Raw genomic sequence first — 20953 nt, 5'->3', positions numbered from 1 at the left:
GTTTTATTATTTGCAGCTTTTCATGGTAATAAATAATCCTTCAATTAGCATTTTTATATTCAAAGCTTCTACACTCCTACCTAAAAAATTTAAATTGATTGACTTTTTCCTTTTGTGATTTCCTCTATTGATTTTGGGAAGAGAAAGTGCTTACCCATTCACAGATCAGAAGTTTTATTGTTTGGTTTCTTTTAAGTTAGCTCCTTAATCTGTCTGGGCTGTATTGTTCTATATTCCTATACATTCCAAACTTATTCATCACGTTTACATTTTAGCCAAATTGGGTAGAAGTTGTTTGCTCAATATTTTTGTTTTTTGAGGCAGAGTTTCGCTCTTGTTACCCAGGCTGGAGTGCAATGGCGCGATCTTGGCTCACCGCAACCTTCACCTCCTGGGTTCAGGCAATTCTCCTGCCTCAGCCTCCTGAGTAGCTGGGATTACAGGCACACACCACCATGCCCAGCTAATTTTTTGTATTTTTAGTAGAGACGGGGTTTCACCATGTTGATCAGGATGGTCTCGATCTCTTGACCTCATGATCCACCCACCTCGGCCTCCCAAAGTGCTGGGATTACAGGCGTGAGCCACCACGCCTAGCCCTTGCTCAATATTTTCAAATGCACATTTATGTCTTTAAAAAAATACATGTCTCATAATCTTGGTTATCCATTAAGCTTAAGAAAACCTTCAAGACTGACAAAATCACCACAGCTTTGATTGCTAGCAGGAAGTATAGTGGGCAGAAATAAAGAGGACACTCATACAGGCCATATTAAAGCTAAACAATCAGAAAGTCCAAGTTCCTAGCTTTAGTGGTTTTATTATTTTAGCCTTAAAAAGTCTCTAAAATCCCAAGAGTAGCTTAAGTAGTTAAAATACAGTATTCAATGCAGAGGGCTATTCTCCATGTTGACTGGTCCCTACTGTTTTCATTTACGGACCATGCGCAACCTCTTTATACTGCCATCGGTCTCCAGGTTCTTGCCACTGGTCATGAGCAGAGTGAGTGAGAAGGCAGAGCACAAGCTCACCCCAACCTAAGTAGAGAAAGGACACAAACAGCTTCCCTTGCTTGTTGACAGAAGGTCAACGGAGCATCTTCGAAAGGAAGAGCAGCACAGATGTCAATATCTCAATAATAAATACTGGATTATATTGGATATAGTGTAATCCGAAATGTATTGGATTATATTTTTTCCTTACAGTTTTGTAATACTGGATTATATTTTCCGTTTCCCCCTCCACAGCACTCTCTAATGCACAACACTGTCACTGCTACTTACTAGTTGCTCTGACTTGGGTCAACCTAACTTTCTTGGAGAGCTTCCTCAACTGTAAAATGGAGATAATAAAATCGACCACTTAAGGTTGTTGTGAGGACGAAGTAAAAGGCTTAGAGCAGGCCAGGCATGGTGGCTCATGCCTGTAATCCCAGCATTTTGGGAAGCCAAGGTGGGAGGTTAACTAAGACCACGAGTTTGAGGTTGCAGGGAGCAGTGATCATGCCGCTGCACTCCAGCCCGGGTAACAGAATGAGACTCTGCCTCAGAAAAAAAAAGGCTTAGAACAGCGATTGCACTTAGGAAATGTCTGCTGAGTGTTCATTATTATTATTATTATTGTTATTGCCACTATTCTGCCACTTCTGCTATGACTATTATACCATCACCGCTTCTCTACCCCAAAATGCCAGGTCAAGATTAAATTGGGACTTTCAGAAAGAAACAGGTAACTGGGGAGCTCTGTGGTCAGATCAGCTCCAGGAGTATACTCTGTCCTCAGCTTTTGCAATCCCTCTGGGAAGGTAAGTATTTACTGACATTACTAAAATAGTGAATTTCCAGGGTGGGTGGCATCACCATCTCCCACATTTTCTGATACATAACCATAAGACCTATGTGCACACAAGCACCTGGTTCTCGAGGAGGGCAAGAACCAGAAGGTAAGGCATGGAAAGGCAGATGTGGCACTGTTCGTTTCAGTCATTACGTGAAGCTGACAAGGCTATGAACTGCATATCAAAAGCCTACACTTCCCAAACCACGTGCTGCAAAGATTAAGACTATGTGTGATTACACAGGAACAAGGCGTGATCTGCGGTGTGAAGGGAACTGGTCCATCAGGTGAAAATCCACTGAGGTTTGCAGTCAGAACATTCACCTCTAATACCAACACTACTCCTAGTCCTTCAATTCCTTCCTCAGCCTCCTGATCTCCTACTGCCACGCAACTTCCTCAACATTTGGGGCGTAGCCAATTCAAGTTTTAAAAGTTTACCTAAGGATTTACCTCCAAGTTTGAAACTCAGATTCACTTTTTTTTAATTTTACTTTAAATTCTGGGGTACATGTGCAGATCTTGAAGGACTGTTACATAGGTATACACATGCCATGGTGGTTTGCTGCCTCCGTCCCCCCATCAACTACATTAGGTATTTCTCCTAATGTTATCCCTTCCCAGTCTCCCCACCCCCTGCTATTTCTCCCCTAGCCCCCCAACCCCTAGCAGACCCCAGTGTGTGATGTTCCCCTCCCTGGGTCCACATGCTCTCATTGTTCAACACCCATAAGTGAGAACATGTGGTATTTAGTTTTCTGCTCTTGTGTCAGTTTGCTGAGAATGATGGTTTCCAGATTCATCCACATCCCTGCAAAAGTCATGAACTCATCCTTTTTTATGGCTGTATAGTATTCCATGGTGAATATGTGCCATATTTTCTTTATCGAGTCTATCTTTGATGGGCATTCGGGTTGGTTCCAAATCTTTGCTATTGTAAATAGTGCCACAATGAACATACGTGTGCATGTGTCTTTATATCGATTTATAATTCTTTAAAAATATGGAATGCTTCACAAATTTGCAAGTCATCCTTGTGCAGGGGCCATGCTAATCTTCTCTGTATCGTTCCAATTTGAGTATAAGTGCTGCCAAAGACAGCACTCAGATTCATTTTATAAGAAAATAGGTATCACACGCTGCTGGGTCATAGCTAAGTTCATAAACCATAGGAGATATGTGAGACATCTAAATCACTTTGAATATCAACAAGAAAGCATGCTGGATAAAAATTAATCAGCACAAAGCTCAGCTGAAGATCAGATGGATGTTATGAGATAAATGCCCATGTCTTATTGGCCAAAAGACCCAGATGTAACAAAATTAAGCCAGTCCGGCAGGATGAGAACGAAAATGCAATGTGTGTTCCAAACCTCGAATCAGGAATAATTGAAGCTTTGCTTAGACACTTCATCTCAAATTTACAGATTCTGAACTTCTACTGAGCAGTCCTTTTTTTTTTCTCCCACATTTGGAGGAAACGTTTTAATGTGTATACTCTCTGGAAAAACCCTAAAATCTGGGTTTCAGGCAGTTTCTTTGTTAGCCAATCCTTTGCCACATTATTTTCGTTTTTAATCAAAGGTCTTTGCTTTTTTACTATCTCTAGATGAGAAGCTATGAAGCACTTGGGAACACAGAAACTGAGATCTCCAAGATACAAATGAGTTTTATGTTAAGCTTTTAAAGACCTTTGTCTGTACGCATCAAACACAAACCTGTAATCAATGAATAAAATCATCAGGCAGCTACAATCGGGTGGACAAGTCATTCCTTCAAATGTCAGTTAATACCATTTAATAATTAATAATTGCACAATAGCATGTATGTGCAGTAATAGGAAATATATGGCATGTATGTGCATATATATATAAAACTAAGCAAAGTCTTAGTAATCTTTGCACTTCTGGGAAAGCTAAAATGACATAATAAACTTCCTCTCAAAGAAGGTATCTGCAGAGGCAGAGGCAATAACACAGCTGTACAGTTGTGTCTTTGCAGTATAAAATATAGTCAATTTTGTATAAATGGCATGCAGCCAAAACATATAACTTCAACTTAGCACTCACGGAAAAGGTAGCCTCAAAGTTTAGCATATCACCTCAAAGAACTTTCGTAAGTATCTATTTCTGTCTCCCTTCTCCCTCGTTTTTTTTTTTTTTTTAAGCAGAGAAGAACATGAAAGAATAGACCCTTTCTAATACACTGTATTTCCCAGTGGGGAAAAAAGGAGAATAAAATTGCAATAACAGAAGCATATTAGCATATTTTAAAACACTACTACATTACCCTGAACTAAAGAATACTTAAAATAACAAAAAAGCAAGAGAAACTATATTCCATAAAGTGTTGCTAACTTTAAAACACCAAATTGAACTACTTACTCCTATAGAACAAGTTCATGCCAGATTGCTTTGGTGGCAAATTAACAGAGGCAGAATTGCTCTTTAGATCTTTAAATCAATGAGATTAATAAAGACAGTGTCTTCCTCTGTGCTTAATTATACTGACTTAATTTCTTAATTACTGTTAACAATACGTTTATGTTTTACAAGTCACACTGCATTTTTATAGCTGTTCTTTAATGATAAGGTAATCTCGTATTCTGAAGAATCACTTGAAAATAAAAACAGCAAAACTGAAGACGGGATTCAGTCAGGCTTAATCCAGCTGTACACTCTGCCTGAATCAATTCTTATGCCAGTATCTTATGGGGCATTCCAGAAAAGTGCCAGACTTTTCAAAGAGAAAATGAAAATGATATTCTGGTTCACTGTAACTCCAAGGAGTAGGCCCGAGGAAAAACCGTGCATCAGACAAGAGTGCACAAGTGTGGCGTGGGAGGACAACACCAGCTCGGGCACAATCCCCCCTCTGCTTAACGTTTAAAAAAATAAAATCCACTGCGGATAAAAATCATACTTAGCCCCAGAAGATTTAGTGCGAGGACACAAAGAAAGTAATGATAAGAAAGAGACAGGGCCAGGCAATGTGGTTCATGCTTGTAATTCCAGCACTTTAGGAGGATGAGGCAGGCGAATTGCTTGAGCCCCGGAGTTGGAGACCAGCCTGGGAAACATGGCAAAACCCAGTCTCTATAAAAAAGTATAAAAAAAAAATTAGATGGGTGTGGCGGCATGCACCTGTAATCCCAGCTATTTGGGAGGCTTGAGCCCAAGAGGTTAAGACTACAGTGAGCCATGATCATTCAACTGCACTCCAGCCTTGGTGACAGAGCAACACCCTGCCTCAAAAAAAAAAAAACAAACCGTTGAGGGGGGCCTGATATTCATTAACAAGACCTCTAGACTGCAAATCTAACACATATATTAGTATGTCATTTCCTCCTGGCTACCAATTGTACTTAATATGGTCAAACAATATATATATTACAAAGAGAACACAACTGCCTACACCTCCACAGGTTAAACAAACTCATTATTTTCTAAATGAATGCAGCAACCCCATCTGTCCTATCATCACACCATGAGCTCAGAAAGAAAACCTGACACATGCAGCCGAAAGTGCAAAACGTTATTTACTAACCTGGTGCCCCTGTGAAAGTAGTCGCTCCATATCCCTTTAAAGAAAGAATCCTCACTGCGAAAACAATCTCCAAAGCAGCTGATAGCCGAGAGGGGGCAAAACGGACTACCTTGAGAATCCAAATAAACGGGGAAAGCCTTCCTGTTCCCAAGCCCAGTTTTGGCTGACTCCCCAAAGCGACTTAAGTCATAGCCAAGCCCACAAAGCACTTTAGCCTATAAGCTTTAGTAATGAACTTGAAACCACTCCCCGTTATGTTAAATAGACACTGGACTGCTGTGAGAAATAAAACCCACAAACAGAATGAGCTACAGCTTCGAGCTGCACTTTTGTACTTGCTGCCCAAGAAAACCATAACACAAAGTTAAAACAAAGAGAACTCTTACTCCCTTCTCTCCCATCAGACACTGCCTTCAAGTGACTGATTTATTTTGAACAAGGGAGTACAGTCTGCCCTCCATTAGGGCCATGAGATGACTTTGATGTTGTCCAAGTTGGGTGGCAGTTGTGGAACATATAGCAGTGTCATTTCACACTGCAGAAGAGGGACATTTGAAGTCATCATTTCTGATAATCAAATGTAGATACGATTACTATTTCCAGATAACACTGAATAAGCTTAAAAACCTCATCGAACCCAAAGATTAATTTTAAATTCAAAAGAAAAATTTGTCAAAGAACCTTCTAATTTCTGATTCTTAGTGTCTGTAAATCTTAAAAACATTCTTATAATTCAGTTGCACCAGCGACATTTAGAACAGATTTATAAGCTACGACATGTCTTTTAACATGGATCTTTTAGTTGCCTTTTAAAATGGAACTTAATACCACTCACTATAATTTCATAGCAAAAAATTAAACTTATTTTTCATTCTAGTAAAATGTTGATCAATTTCTTAAAGCAGTTAAATCTTAAAGCAGTCAGTATGTTCTAGCATATTGCTTAAGAAAGAATAAGAATCTGGAGTCAGGCATGGTAGCTCACGCCTGTAATCCCAGCACTTTGGGAGGCTGAGGCAGATGGATCATGAGGTCAGGAAATCAAGACCATCTTGGCCAACACGGTGAATCCCCGTCTCTACTAAAAATACAAAAAATTAGCCAGGCAGCGTGGCGCGCACCAGTAGTCCCAGCTACTCAGGAGGCTGAGGCAAGGGAAGTGCTTGAACCTGGGAGGTAGAGTTGCAGTGAGCAGAGATCACGCCACTGCACTCCAGCCTAGGCAACAAGAGTGAGACTCGACTCAAAAAAAAAAAAAAGGATTAAGAATCTATGCTTAGCTTTTTACACAATGTGCTCACAGTATATATTTTCCCCTAGTTTTCAACTCCAAGAACAGTTTTAATTCTAACAGCTTGTTGCCATGATTTGTGTTTTGTTTAATAATAAGACTTACCTTAACATAAGGGTCAAGGTTTCTGAACCTTGCTTTTCCTAAGCCATAAGATTGGACTAAATATGCCAAGTAAAATTTGATTCACCTGTTGCCAAATTGATTTACATGAATTTCTGGTAAAATTCAAGTTACTCAAAACCTATGAAATATAAGCCATTAGCTTAACAAATTCAGCCACGACAATCCTGGAGGCTATTTTAGATCTAACACACACCGTGCCCATCTCCTCTACCCACTTCCAGATCAGGGCTCGACAGGATCTCATGGGGTCACTTTAGAAGGAGTGGGCAAGACAATCCACTCCACCTCTGGAAGAAAAAACCAGCCTGAAGACATGTGCTGACTTTCAAAGGAGCTCGTGCCCCCCCTGCTGGCAAAAGCAAGAGAAGGCTGGACGGCCTGAGCAAACCTCGGGGGAAATGTTACTACTCTGATGTTGGAAGAAAAACAGGGAAGCATCAGCTATGTGAGCACATTAATGTCACATACAACATGTCATTAAAGATTATTAAACTGTGTCCCCACAAGAGTGAAAGATTTCTAGAGGATATAAAAACGCTCATGCAAAACAAAAGTAATCATATTCAAAACCATCTCTTTTACGTGGCTCTGGTTTGCAAACATACATGATGATTTGCATGGCCAAGGAAGGCCTCTGATAAATAATATTGATCTCTCTTCTGCACAAAGAGCTTCAAAAAATGCTTCTGGGAGACCAGCACAATCTTTGAAATGGAAGAAATGTGAATAAATCTCCAACTCGGCTAGATAAACTACTGTTGGGACTGTGTCTCCATGATTCTGTATGTCTGTATTCCCAGAATTGTTCTTATCTTTCAGGAAAAACGATTTCCTTTTGTCACATATAAATTAATTCTACTAAAATGAATATCTGATATTAACCTTAATGAAGATGAAAAGTTGTGGGCCCCAAATTACACTATATTCCTTAATAAAACCCCAGCAATAGTAAGAGTACAGCACAATATGACTTTTAAATGAGCCCGTGGAGTCCTACTACTAAAATAAATAAGGACAGCTATTATTTAAGCTCTTATGATGAGCCAAGCTTGGTTCTAAAATGCTTTATAAGTGTTAACGCATTTAAACCTTCCCACTCTATTATGTCCGTTTTACAGATGACAGAAAACTGAGGTACCCAAAGGGTAATAAGTACACTGGCAAGATCGCACAGTTAGAGACAGAGCTGGGATTAGAACCCAGGTCGGTGCTGCTAGCCATGTACTTTCGTAACTCTGTCTTCCTGAGTGCACACTACTTAAACCCTGCCAGGCCCTGGTCAAATGCGAGGGAGGGGGGACAATAGACAACGCATGTACTGTGAACAGTCCTCACAAAGGCTTTCCAGAGAAGCAGCCACAGAACTGAGACCTGGAGGCGACATGGAAGAGAAGGGGTCCCCAGGCAGAGGGCACTTGCTCAGTCTGCCAAAGCAAAGGGGTAAGTGGGGTGGGGGCCATCGCAGGGACTGCCTGCAGGAACCTTAGTAAGGCTCGGGGACCAGCAGAAGAAAACGCTATGAGGAAGGCAGAGTCCTCTCGTGTCACATCATGGAGCAAAGAGGTGTCACCAAGGAATACTAAACCAGAAAGCGACCAGATATACATGTTGAAAGGGTAAGTAGGAGGAATGAGGCCTTGTTGGGTGAGAAGAAATCATATATTCCAGCACCGGACAGTGCTGTAAAACGTACAAGTGTATGCCTTCACAAACTGTATCAAGGAGGCTGTGCAGTAACCTGGCAGCAGCATGAGCTCACTGGCTCCCTTGTCAAGCCAGCTCGGGGCCAGAGCCACGTGGTGGTTGCTAATGCCATTCACAGAGCTAGGGACAAGGAGGAAGGGCAGGCTGGTGGGGGCAGGGTGGGGAGATGCCCAAGCCAAGGAATTCACTATAGAAGGCTGGGTTTGAGGTCCTCTGAGCCATCCAGGGAGGTTAGATACCCAGCAGGCCCCAGAAGGCTAAGGTGGGAGAATTGCTTGAACCCAGGAGGCAGAGGTTGCAGTGAGCTGAGATCGCACCACTGCACTCCAGCCTGGATGACAAAGTGAGACTCTGTCTCAAAATTAATTAATTAATTAATTAATTAAAATGAAAGGGAAAAGCAAAAGGCACAGGAAAAACACTTGAAAACAGCACTGGGAAAAGGCGGACCTAGTATGAGATGGAGCCGGCTCTCGAAGCTAGGATGCAAACCCAGGACCTCTGACTTTGCGCTCTTTCCACCACCTGACTCCACACTCTAAATTATAGAAACAGTAATCCCTTCATTTGTGTAAAAAAAAGTGCTTTCACGTGTATTAGCTCATTAGTTCATTACAGTGATCCAGAGTAGGAAAAGGCAGGAACCCAAACATGTCTTGAACATCAGCAGACGCTGCCATCTAAGAAGACACTCCCCTTCCTGGGCCCCCGCACTGCGCCCTGCGCCGGTCCTGCAGCGGATGGCGGGACCTGTCACCCCACTCCATGGAGCTGTGGTCATGGGCACAGAAGAGTGAGATGAGAGCCCCTCCCCCATGCCACACCAGCTAGAACCTGATTGCAAGAGCAGGGCGCAGTGGCTGCCCACCCAAATGACTGAGTTGCACTTCTCTCCAGGCTTCTATTTGCAAGCAGGGCTAAGAATTTAATTCGTTTCTGTGCTCAAAGCTCTTTTATTTAGTTCTGATTGGTGATTCAGGGTGAATTACAAGATTTGCAATATTTCAGCTCTTTAATTTGCCATTGGCCCTAACCAAGAGAGAAGCCTTTACTTGAGCAATTGGTTTGAAATTAGATGGACGAGCTGAAACAATGGGCTCTCTGTTCTCACTTCTCTGTGCCCACGAACTGGCATTCATGATTTAATCTGTGACGCGTGTTGCCAGGGCTGCGGTCATCACAGCAGCGCTTATTGTCTCCACATCCCTCCCTATTCTGCAACATCTGTCATGGCTCCTGTCTATATTTTATTTTGCTTCTTTTACTTTTACAAGGTTATTCTTAATTACTCCAAACTGCTCTGAAATCTATTCTAACGCTGGGAAGTGTGACATCGTTTTGTAACTTTGTAATAACAAACCACTGAAGGTGCATGTGATGGTACCTTTTAAATTACTATAATTTTACATAACACTGTATAATTTCAAACACATTTTATCTCATGGCTAACTAGATAACCTCTCTTTTCAAATAACCTGATCAGTTAACAGATGACTTTGGACCCTTTTCATATAATAATACATGACTTCCTTTTACACAATGAGAATGTGGCTTTATATAACTAATCTGACACAATACAGTAACTTCTAAAAAAAAAAAGCTGAACATTTCTTAATATGCAGTTAAAAAGTAAACTACTATGTTGATTGACTGATCTTTCATTTCCAAATTTCCTTATTATTTTCTTCCTTTTTAAAATAAGGAGCCATAGTGAAAATTGTCACTTGCCTTCGAATCAGTCACCTAAAAACTAGAGTGAGAATTTTTGTGGGGAAAAAAAGGGTTCAAAATTGGTTTCTGCATCCCAGGAACAGAAGAGCTGGCCTTTCTTCCTGTCTCTGGACACGGCACACCCATCCGCTATACAAAAGGCGGAGGTTTTGCTCACAGCTGCCTCCACTGTAAGGGAAGAGGGTACTAAACCTGGCAGGAACAAGCCCTTGATAATTTGCCTTCTTTCCTAATTGCCCAGAAGCATTTCCTTCCTTGCTTACCCAACCTAAGGAAGGGTTTCCTGTTGCCCGGGCAGTTCCTTTAACCTGAAGCCATTTGCTTTAGATCCTACCCTGTGTTTTGTGTCGCTCTCAATCTGCTTTCTCACAAGACCTCGCCTTCCAGCCAAACTGGCTTATTCCGTTTTTCAAATTGCCCAGTTCTTCCTTCCTTTTGAGTTTGTGCCACTGTCCCAACTGCGTCCGTGCCCTTCCCCCTCCTCAGCAGTAAAGGAGTCAAATCCTCCCCAGCATTCCAAGGGGTAGCCCAAACCCATGTCTCCTACAAAGTGTTTTCAGGTCACCCTGCTTTAAAAAAAACAATCGCTCAACAACTACAGCAATCAGCAGCAGCAAATCCATTAGGCAACAAATTATGCCTTGCGACTTTCTAATTTATGTGGATGGGTTATTTAAATAGTGATGGCATTTAACTTTCTGTGTACTTATATCTACTTTCTCCCACTTAGTTATCAGTAACTACATATGACGAGTTATACCTCTGAAATCGACCATTGTAAAAAGCACATAACAAAAATGCTACCTTACGTTGCATTCATATATGCATTTGTTGCTTATATTTAAATCATTTATGTTACTTAATGATCATTACCAAGCAACAGCCAACACTACTGCCATAATATCTTCCTAGAACCAATATCTCACTTGACATTCACACCTGCCATGTGAGTTAGATACCATTATTTTCCCCATTTTTCAGGTGATGAAGATGGAACCAAAAAGTTTAAATTTCCCAAGGTCAGGCATTTCACATGTACTTAGCACCTACTACGTGGCAGGCATTGCTATCAGCATTAATGATGAAAGCAGAAGACTTCTATCTTTGGGGAGTTTATATTCTATTAGGAAAGACAGACTATCAAAAATTAAAACAAATATATATAAAGCCAGATAATACTAAGTGCTATTAAGAAAACCAAAGCAGAGGGCTGGGCGCGGTGGCTCAAGCCTGTAATCCCAGCACTTTGGGAGGCCGAGGCGGGTGGATCACGAGGTCAAGAGATTGAGACCATCCTGGTCAACAAGGTGAAACCCTGTCCCTACTGAAAATACAAAAAATTGGCTGGGCATGGTGGCACGTGCCTGTAATCCCAGCTACTCAGGAGGCTGAGGCAGGAGAATTACCTGAACCCAGGAGGCGGACGTTGCGGTGAGCCGAGATCGCACCATTGCACTCCAGCCTGGGTAACAAGAGCGAAACTCCGTCTCAAAAAAAAAAAAAAAGAAAAAGAAAACCAAAGCAGAGCAAGGGACTGGAGGGAGATGGGATAAGTGGGGAGATGGCACACTCCTTAGATAAGGTGGTCAGAAGAGGCCACTCTGGGGAGATGACACTTGAGCAGAGACCTGAACAAAGAGAGGGGACAGGCTATGGAACCACTTGGGAAAAGGTTCCAGGCAGAAGAAACAGAAACTGCAAAGGCTATAGACTTGGTGTATTCTAGAGCAACAAAAAGGCCTGTATAGTCAGCGCTGTGAAAGAAAGGGCGACAGCAGAGGATGTAGTGAGAGAAGAAACTGGGAGTTCTGATCGTGTACAGCTTTGTAAACCATTGCATAGTTTCATTTGGTTTTTTCTTTAAATATAATGAAAAGGCCCTGAAAGGATTTAATCAAGGCATTGAAACCCTGTGCCATTTGAAAAGATTACTCAAGTTCGGTAGGTAAAGAATAGGCTGAGAGGGGCTGGGCACGGTGGCTCATGCCTGTAATCCCAACACTTTGGGAGGCTGAGGCAGGTGGATCACTTGAGGTCAGAAGTTCAAGACCAGACTGGGCAACATGATGAAACCCCCCTCTCGACTTGTAATACAAAAATTATCCGGGCATGCTGGTGGGCACCTATAATCCCAGCTACTCAAGAGGCTGAGGCAGGAGAATTGATTTAACTGGGAGGCAGAGGTTACAGTGAGTCGAGATTGTGCCACTGCACTCCCGCCTGGGCAACAGAGAGAGACTGTGTCTCAATGAAAAATAAACATAAAAAAAGACTAGAATAGACTGAGAGAAGGCAAACTACTTAGGAGAACACTGTAGTAGTCCAGGTGGGAGATGAAGAGAAGTAGTCAGATCCAGGATCTACTGTGAAGACAGGGCCAAGCAGATTTTCTGATGTGGGTTGTGAGGCAGAGTGTGAAAGAAAGAGAGATGCCAAGAACACTCTAGGACTCAAATGAGTAGCAGGGAGGACAGTCTAATTATTCAGCTGGGGAACACTGTGGGTGCTGGGGTCTGAGGAGAAACAGTACGTTTTAGGGCCAAATCAAGAGTGCCATTTTGGGTGGGTTAAGTTTGAGAGAACGTTTAGATACCCAAATGAAGAGCAGTAGGAAGTTGGACATGTAAGTCTGAGGCTTGGATACATAAGTCTGAGATTCAGGACTGGGGTTTGGTAAGTCTGAGAACTGACCACGGGATGTAGAAACATGGAAGTCACTGGTATCCTCAAGAGCGGGCTCAGGGGAATTTTATGCAAAAGCCTAAAAAGTGGGCTCAAATGAGAATGTGACAAGAGATTGCTGAGAGAAATTAAAGACCTAACTAAGTGGATATACCATGTTCATGGATTAAAATACCAATATTTTTAAGTTTTCTATTATCCAGAAACTGATCTATAGATGCAACACCATCCCAGTTATAATCTCATCCAACTTTTTTGTACAAATTGATAATCTCATTCTAAAATGTGTATAGAAATTTAAAGTATTTAGACTATCCAGAGCAATCATAAAAAATAAAACCAAAGTTGGAGGACTTCACACTACCTGACTTCAAAACATCATACTAAGTCTACAGTAATCAGGATAATGCGGTACCAGGACAGTATCAACAAACAGATCAATGAGACATAAAAGAGAGCTCAGAAATAGACTCACACTTATATCCTCATTCAATATTCATGAAGGTGAGAGAAAAATCCAACAGAGAAAAAAATGACTTATTAACAAATGATGCTAAAATAACTAAATCCCTACATAGCAAAAATAAATAAGTCTCAATTCTGACCTCACACCACACTCAAAAACTGAGATGGATCATAGACATAAATGTAAAAACTAAAATTATAAAGCTTATGGCTCAGAAAGCAATCAACATAAAAGGAAACAATAGGCAACTTTTAAAATTTCTACCCATTTAAAGGCACCGTTTAAAAAAGCCACAGCCTGGAAGTAAAAATGTGCAAATCATATATCTGACAAAGAACTAATATTTTCAAATACATCATGAATGCCTACAATTCGATAAAAGTGAACAAAAGGTTTACTGGACACCAACAAAGGAAGACAGACTAGTGATCAATAAACACATGAAAAAGTGCTCAATGTTAATATTCATCAAGGAAATTTAAGAAACACACAATGAGGTACTGCTACGTCTCCACCAGAACAAGTAACGTTAAAAAGACCATCAAACCCAAATGCTGGCACGGATGCAGAGAGAGCATAACTCTCATTCATCATGGGTCAGCGTGTAAAACTACGTTCACCAAGGGTCAAAGTGTGAAACTGCAATGAGCTTAGAAAAAATTCTAGCCATTGTTTATAAAACTAAATATACAGCTATCCTATGGCCCAACCATTTCATTCCGAAGAATTTATCCAAGAGAAAAGAAAACACAGCCACAAAAAGGGGCATTCATGATAGTCAAAACCTGGAAGCCACTCAGGCAACCACCCATAAAAAAATGAATAAATAACCTGTTGTATAATCAAACAATAAAATGATACTTAGCAGCTCAGAAAGGAATGAATTACTGATACACATAGTATGAAAACATCTCAGAAACATTACACTGAGTGAAAAATGCCTTACGTGAAAGAATACATATACTGTATGATTCCATTTTGATAATCTTCTAGAAAGGCAAAAATAACATATGGTGGGGAACACATCAAAACAGTGGTTGCCTCTGGCAGAGTATAAGAGGATGGTCTGGAGGCGAATTGGGAAGGAACATGAGGAAACTTTATGTGGCAACGATTGTGTTCTGTACCTTGAAAAGGGTTTGGATTGCAGAGGTGGTACTTGCATTTTCCAGAACTCTAAATGGTACACTAAAGATTGGAGCATTTCGGGCCGGGCGCGGTGGCTCACACCTGTAATCCCAGCACTTTGGGAGGCCGAGGCAGGTGGATCCCGAGGTCAACAGACCGAGACCATCCTGGTCAACATGGTGAAACCCCGTCTCTACTAAAAATACAAAAAATTAGCTGGGCACTGTGGCGTGTGCCTGTAATCCCAGCTACTCAGGAGGCTGAGGCAGGAGAATTGCCTGAACTCAGGAGGTGGAGGTTGAGGTGAGCCGAGATCTCGCCATTGCACTCCAGCCTGGGTAACAAGAGTGAAACACTCCGTCTCAAAAAAAAAAAAAAAAAAAGACTGGAGCATTTCAGTGTTTAAAAATTTTACTTCGAAAGAGAACTAGAAACAAATAGGGAAGCAAATGAACCATATGTACACTGAAATGTTTAGGAGTGAGTGTCCTGATGCCTGCAACTTACTTTAAAATGTATCTAAAACATAAATTGAATGGGACAACAGGATAAAGCAATAGATGGGTGACGAGATGTATATTCAAGCAATAAAGCAAACTATGGATTGTAGAGTCTAGGTGGTGGTTCACAAGTGTTCACCTGAAAATTCTTTCAACTTTCCTGCATGTTTGAAATGTTTATAAGATATTGTCAGAAGAGAGTGTGGGGTACGGAATTGGAGACAGCGAAAACAGACAACTTATCAGAGTTTTGCTTTGAAGAGGAACAAAGATGAGGCAAATCTGGAGGGAGATAAAGAATTAAGAGGAGGTATTTGCAAAGAAGGAAGACATTATAGAATGTCTGAATAAGAATGATCCTGTAAAAAGAGGAACTTTAATGAAGCTAGTGGGCAGATACTGTGGAAGCAGAGTTCTGAACAGGCGAGAGCAACAGACCGGATACACTGGGGTGCAATGGACCTCAACCAGGAGGACGCACGTTTGTCCATGATAAAGAGAAAGGGATGGGGGACAGATGATGGATGGATGCAGGAGGATATGGGAGCTGGGAAACTGCTTTTAGTTTCTAGGAAACTATCTCCTATTTACTAGGAAATGCAGTAGGGTTGCCAGAGAGGGCTGAGTGTCAGTTGAGGCAGGGATGGACGGTAGAGTGATTAATTTAATGTCATCAGAGTGGTGTGTGTGTTTTCCAGATGTGCTCCGTTGTTTGGAAGAAAGTGCAGAGCTATGCCTGAATAACCCTGATTTTAACCAGGAGAGTAGGATAGAAAGAGGAGGGAGGCAAGTGGAGTTACCACAACAGTGGACCAAGTGATAAGGGGGGTAAAGAGGAACGTTAGACTACACAGGGCATTGATGGAAAGCAAAAAGGTGGCAGAGTCAGAGGAGTGGACATAAAATTGTGGATCTGAGGATATTAGAAGACAGAGCAGAAAAGTTAGCAGATGTTAGAGCTGATATTTAAATCCAAATGTCTGACTCCTGTTTTTATTTTATTGATTGAAACAGGGTTTGTTTGCTTGCTTGCTCGTTTATTTATTGAGACAGGGTCTCGCTCTGTCACCCAGGCTGGAGTGCAGTGGTACATTCATGGTTCACTACAACCTCTGCTTCTTGGGCTCTAGTGATTCTCCCACCTCAGCCTCCCGAGTAGCTGGGACTACAGGCATGCACCGTCACACTCTGCTAGTTTCTGTATTAATGTTTTTGTAGAGATGGAGTCTCCCTATGTTGCGCAGGCTAGTCTCAAAGTCCTGGCTCAAGTGATCTGCCTGCCTCAGGCTACCAAGTGCTGGGATAATGGGCTTGATGGGCTAGGGCCACTGTGCCCCGCCCATCCTCTAAACTGGAACCCTCTCCAGCACTTTCAGGACTCTTGATCTATACTCTCTGTGTTGGGACAATGTGTACCCATTTGGTCTTTTCAAGACCCACTGGTATTATTTGACTTCATATTCTTAAAAGCAATTTCTATGAAAGTGTTTTTCTTTCATAGAATGGAAAATATAAGACATAAAGAGCTGGCATACTTTTTTAAACACTTCTTCAAATTGGCTGTCAGAGAAAAATGGATCCTCCTGTCTCAGCACATCTCTTTGTGTCTTACAGTTCGCATTCCTAAAAAGAACATGTTGCTACTTGTTCTAAAACAAATACCACATTTGGAGGATCTGAAGAAACTAGACTCAAAGTAATTATTTCAACAGAATTTATTTTAAAAACATGTAAGCACTAACTAAGCTCACTCTCAGAAAGGAAAAAAAAAAAAGACAGTACCACACTTTCAGGCATTCATAATTTTAGAGGGACTGCTAATTGTGTATTTAAGAAACCATTTGAATGACATTTAAGTACTCAGGAAAAATGTCCACATTCTCTAGCCTGGCCGTCCACTTTTCAAGTCCAGTCTCTTATCATTCCCCTGCACATGTGCCATGTCCCAGGAAAATGAATTAGTCCCATTCTTCCCAAAGAATGTCTCACCTCCGAGCCTTTCTCTTGCTGTTCCCTGCCTTGGATCACCACCACAGCAACCTGCCCAATCTTGCCCAAGGACGTCCTATTGTCCTTCAGGCTCCAGCTCAACAGGCTCCAAGCCAGACAGTGACCACACTCTCGAACCACCAAAGCTCTTTACCTGCCACACATAAGGCATCTGTCACTTTGTATCTGGTATCATAGCTACTTATAGATAGCGAATAGCTCTAGAACCTTCCACCTGAGAGAGAATCATCTAATATTTGAATCTGGATCTCCATATTTACCTACCACTGTGGTGGACACCTCACATAGTGCCCAGCATATTATAGTCAATTAGCAGCTAATGACATATGAATATCTATTTTAGAGGGAATCATAAGGAAAAGTTGAATACAATATTAGGTGTACCTATGTTAAACTCAGCATTCTGTGTCTGAAGTACAGATACAGTACTACAGGAATACTATAGTAACTGCTGGGAAGATTCAGATTTTATCGCTGTGGGACACTGCCAAAGTATCCTTCGAAATGTTTACCCCAATTTAAATGCTTGTCATAAGGTTGGAAGGGAGCCCCGACCTCAGCAATGCATATCTTACCTCTATTCTGTTCCCTGTTCCAAGAGAATACAGTATGAATTACAAATATGAGCCACATATACAATTTTAAATGTTCTAGTAGCCACGCCAAAAGCACAATAGATGAAAATAATTTAATGACAGTTTCTTTAACCTAATTTATCCAAAATACTGTGTAATGTTAAAATGTGAGCCACACAAAAATTATTAATGAGATATTTTACATTTCTTGTGTACTAGGAAACCCAGTGTCTATTTTACACTTAGAACACATTTCTTTTTTTTTTTTTAATATTAAACATGTTTTACTTTTTTCCTCACAAGAACATAAAAATTATGGAGGGGAACTTAACAGGGAATTTTAAAAAGGTAACGCAATTTTTCTTTTTAGTAGTCCTTGGGTAGTTATAACAGAATACTTTCCACTTTTTGTTTGTTTCTTTGAACTGGGATTTTGGTCCAAAGTTCTGTTTGTTTCTAGTATCTGCTTCTGCCTCCCCCTCTATCAGATCGGCTTCCTCCACGGCCACCACCTCTTGGTGCTCCGCGGCTTGAACTGCTGTAGGAATCACGTGGAGGAGGGTACTGATTCTATGGGAATTCTATGGGAAGGGGGAAGCCCTCTTTCTTGTCTGCAACCCAATCACGACCACTTGAGTAGAGATCACTTCGGCTGCTTGAGTGACCGTCTCGACTTCCACTATATCCGTCACGTAAGCTGCTGTAATCATCACAGCCACTGCTTCTACCATAAGATGGTGGGGGCCCTCGTGTAGGTGGAGCACTAGTGAGTTCCCATAACTCTCATATGAATCTCTGTAGGAACGTCCACTTGGATGATCTGAATAGCCACGATCACGACCATATCCATCTCTATCGCTATAGCCTCTTGGTGGACAGCCATCAGGTGAACTGGAATGACCATAGTCAAGGTAAGTATAATCTCGTGGTGGTGGTGCATAATCTCGTGTATTACGAGAACTTGGGTAATCTCTGCTGGAATAGCTGTCTTTAGTAGAATACCCATCATCTCCTGGGGACAAATAAACATCTCTACAAGAAGGCAGCGGTTCCCTTCAAGGTGGACCTCCGTAACTATCTCTTCCACGTGATACAGGAGCTCTTCCTCCCATTCCACTGCTGCTGAGAACTGGTCCTGAAGGTGCAGATCTCTTTGGAGGAGGACCCCCACTTCTTGGTGGCAGTCCTCTTTTTACTGGGAGTGGCCCCTGGAAGAACTCATGTTAAAATTCATGGAATATCCACCGTCATCCATGTGTCCTCCCCGTGAGGGAGGTCCCCTGGTTCCTCCACTTCCTCCTCTTCCACTTCTAAGACCTCTTGGAGGGCCTCTACTTCTTGGAGGTGGAGGTGGCCCACGTCTACCACTTTCAAATGATGGTTTGGTGGCTTGTTCCACTTTGATGGCTTTTCCATCTAATGACTTTCCATTCATGTCTCTGGCTGCATCCTTAGCATCTGCTGGGCTTTCAAAGGTGACAAAAGCAAATTCTCTTGATTTGTTGGTTTCACAGTCTTTCCTCAAGAGTACTTCCACTATTCATCCATATTTGCCAAATAATGCTTCAAGAGCTTTCTCATTTGTTTCTGTATTAAGCCCACCAATAAAGAGCCTTCCTGGGCGATCTGCTTCAACCATTTTTTTTTTTTTTTTTTTTGCTGGTGAGTCGGAGGGGTGACAATGGGTTCAAGCTCCAACAAGCTCGCCGAGAGGGGCTTCCTAGCAGCTTAGCACCAAAAGCGGCTTCGGGTCAGAGGACCGAAACGCGAAGCCGCTAGCACTACTGCACAACCTAGAACACATTTCAACTTGGAGAGGCCACATTTCAATTCTCAAATAACCACATGTGGCTAGGGGACATCATACTGGACAGTACAGGTCTAGAACGTCCCTAGCACTAGAGGCTGCTTCTTTCAGCCCTGTACTCTCCACAGTGATTTACCCATTAAATGAGATTAAATGCAACAAGCATGTAAAAAACCAAAGTGTTAAAGAACTAAACAGTGCTTACCACACAGGAGGGGTTCAATAACGGCCAGCTTCCTCTCCTTCACATGCAGCAGACCCTCAATAAATGTTTCTTGGGTTGACTTTCCAAACTGGAAACAGTACTGTAGGATTAAGGCCATCAGGCTCCCTCCAAACTATCTTGTCACCTTAATATAGGTTCCTGGCAGATTTTCCTGGCAGAATAATAGTTACCCACCAATAAACTATTCTAACTATTTGGAAATAACAGTTTCTCAGAATAATTAACTATTATCCTGGTCTTCATCAATCCCCAGTGGATCAAATCTGTAGGGTTCGTTCATCCCTGGCTGACCTAATGAAAGTGAATTTCTGAGCCCAGGAAGATAAAGAAAAGATCTGATAAGATTGTCTTTCTCAACGAAGCAGCAGCCACCCCCAAGTCCATCTGGAAATGGCTGGTTAGACTGATTCTGCATTATAAAATCCTGTCTGCCCAGAGCCAGGGAGAAATGCAGCAAGCGAGCTGTCTAAGCTAATACTTGTATATCCAAATTATTAGATGTAATTATCCTAATTTCAAAGAATTAGACAGAATAAAGAATTAGGAACACTAAGATATTTTTATCATAATTGAATTCTGTTTGAGGACTCAAACAGCATTTCAGAATTTCTTTTGCTCAAAGCAACATTATTGTTCAGGATGGTACCATAAAATTTGTAATTTAAGCTTCCATGTCAGTTGAACTTCTGTGTAGTTTAATTACTTATTCAAAATACAAATAAAGTATTTTATATATAATATAACAAAATATCTCATCTGGCAAAATTGCTACTAGACTATGTAACATAGGAATTTCCTTATGAATTCTTATCTCTTATGCAAACATTCCAGCCAATCAGAGATCTTTCAATACATGCAATGCCTCCATAGTGATGCCTCATGCTAACTCCCTTCATCAGTAAGTTATCACTGCTTTAAACCTTCCAGTCTGTCCATCCATTCCCTGTTAGATTCCTTCTAGAATCTCTCAACTCATCCAGCCAGCCATTCATTAAACAAATATTATTGAGTTCATATCTACAGCAGAGTGTTAGGCACCCAGCACACAACAGAAAGTCAACCAAATGTGGACTCTGCCCTGGAAAGCTTACAGTTGAATTCTCTTGCCAATCACTGCCCATTCTGCTTGTCCACCTCCGGCCCCCTTTGTCTCTCAGGCTGCAGCCTGTGCCGAAGTACCAGCTAACAGGCCCCTGGCCAGGGTTTTACTGAGTCTGTATGGTACATTAGATGTCTGTAGGGCATGGTCATCTCTCTGCTCCATACAGGACTACTTTCTGGATTCGTACTGTTGGAATAGACTAACTGCCTTCAGTATTTTCTCT

At 41.6% G+C, this 20953-nt stretch overlaps 1 protein-coding gene, 1 non-coding gene and 1 pseudogene across 13 annotated transcripts in view; all 3 read right to left on the bottom strand.

The window, feature by feature from the left end:
* Positions 1–20953, bottom strand: part of PLD1 (phospholipase D1) — a 231114-nt gene that overhangs the window by 182406 nt on the left and 27755 nt on the right. For 5 of the 11 annotated variants that reach the window (XM_035278533.3, XM_035278537.3, XM_078353838.1 and 2 more), the window contains exon 1: positions 5383–5489. The exons of the other annotated variants lie outside the window; for them this stretch is intronic. The gene's annotated coding sequence lies outside the window, so the exon portion shown is untranslated. Of the gene's footprint in view, positions 1–5382; positions 5490–20953 lie in introns of those variants that run through there. 11 annotated transcript variants of the gene reach the window in all.
* LOC118149104 (U6 spliceosomal RNA) lies at positions 2834–2940 on the bottom strand. Its single transcript, XR_004736259.3, has one exon. It is a non-coding gene; the product is annotated as a U6 spliceosomal RNA (small nuclear RNA).
* On the bottom strand, positions 17848–19374 carry LOC144579875 (RNA-binding motif protein, X chromosome-like; annotated as a pseudogene). The gene has a single exon (XR_013528403.1). The product of XR_013528403.1 is annotated as an RNA-binding motif protein, X chromosome-like (transcript).

Source organism: Callithrix jacchus, chromosome 17, assembly GCF_049354715.1.
Source record: "Callithrix jacchus isolate 240 chromosome 17, calJac240_pri, whole genome shotgun sequence".
Classification (NCBI taxonomy): Eukaryota; Metazoa; Chordata; class Mammalia; order Primates; family Cebidae; genus Callithrix; species Callithrix jacchus.
Note: the sequence above shows the minus strand (reverse complement) of the source record. Positions and strands in the feature narration are given on the sequence as shown.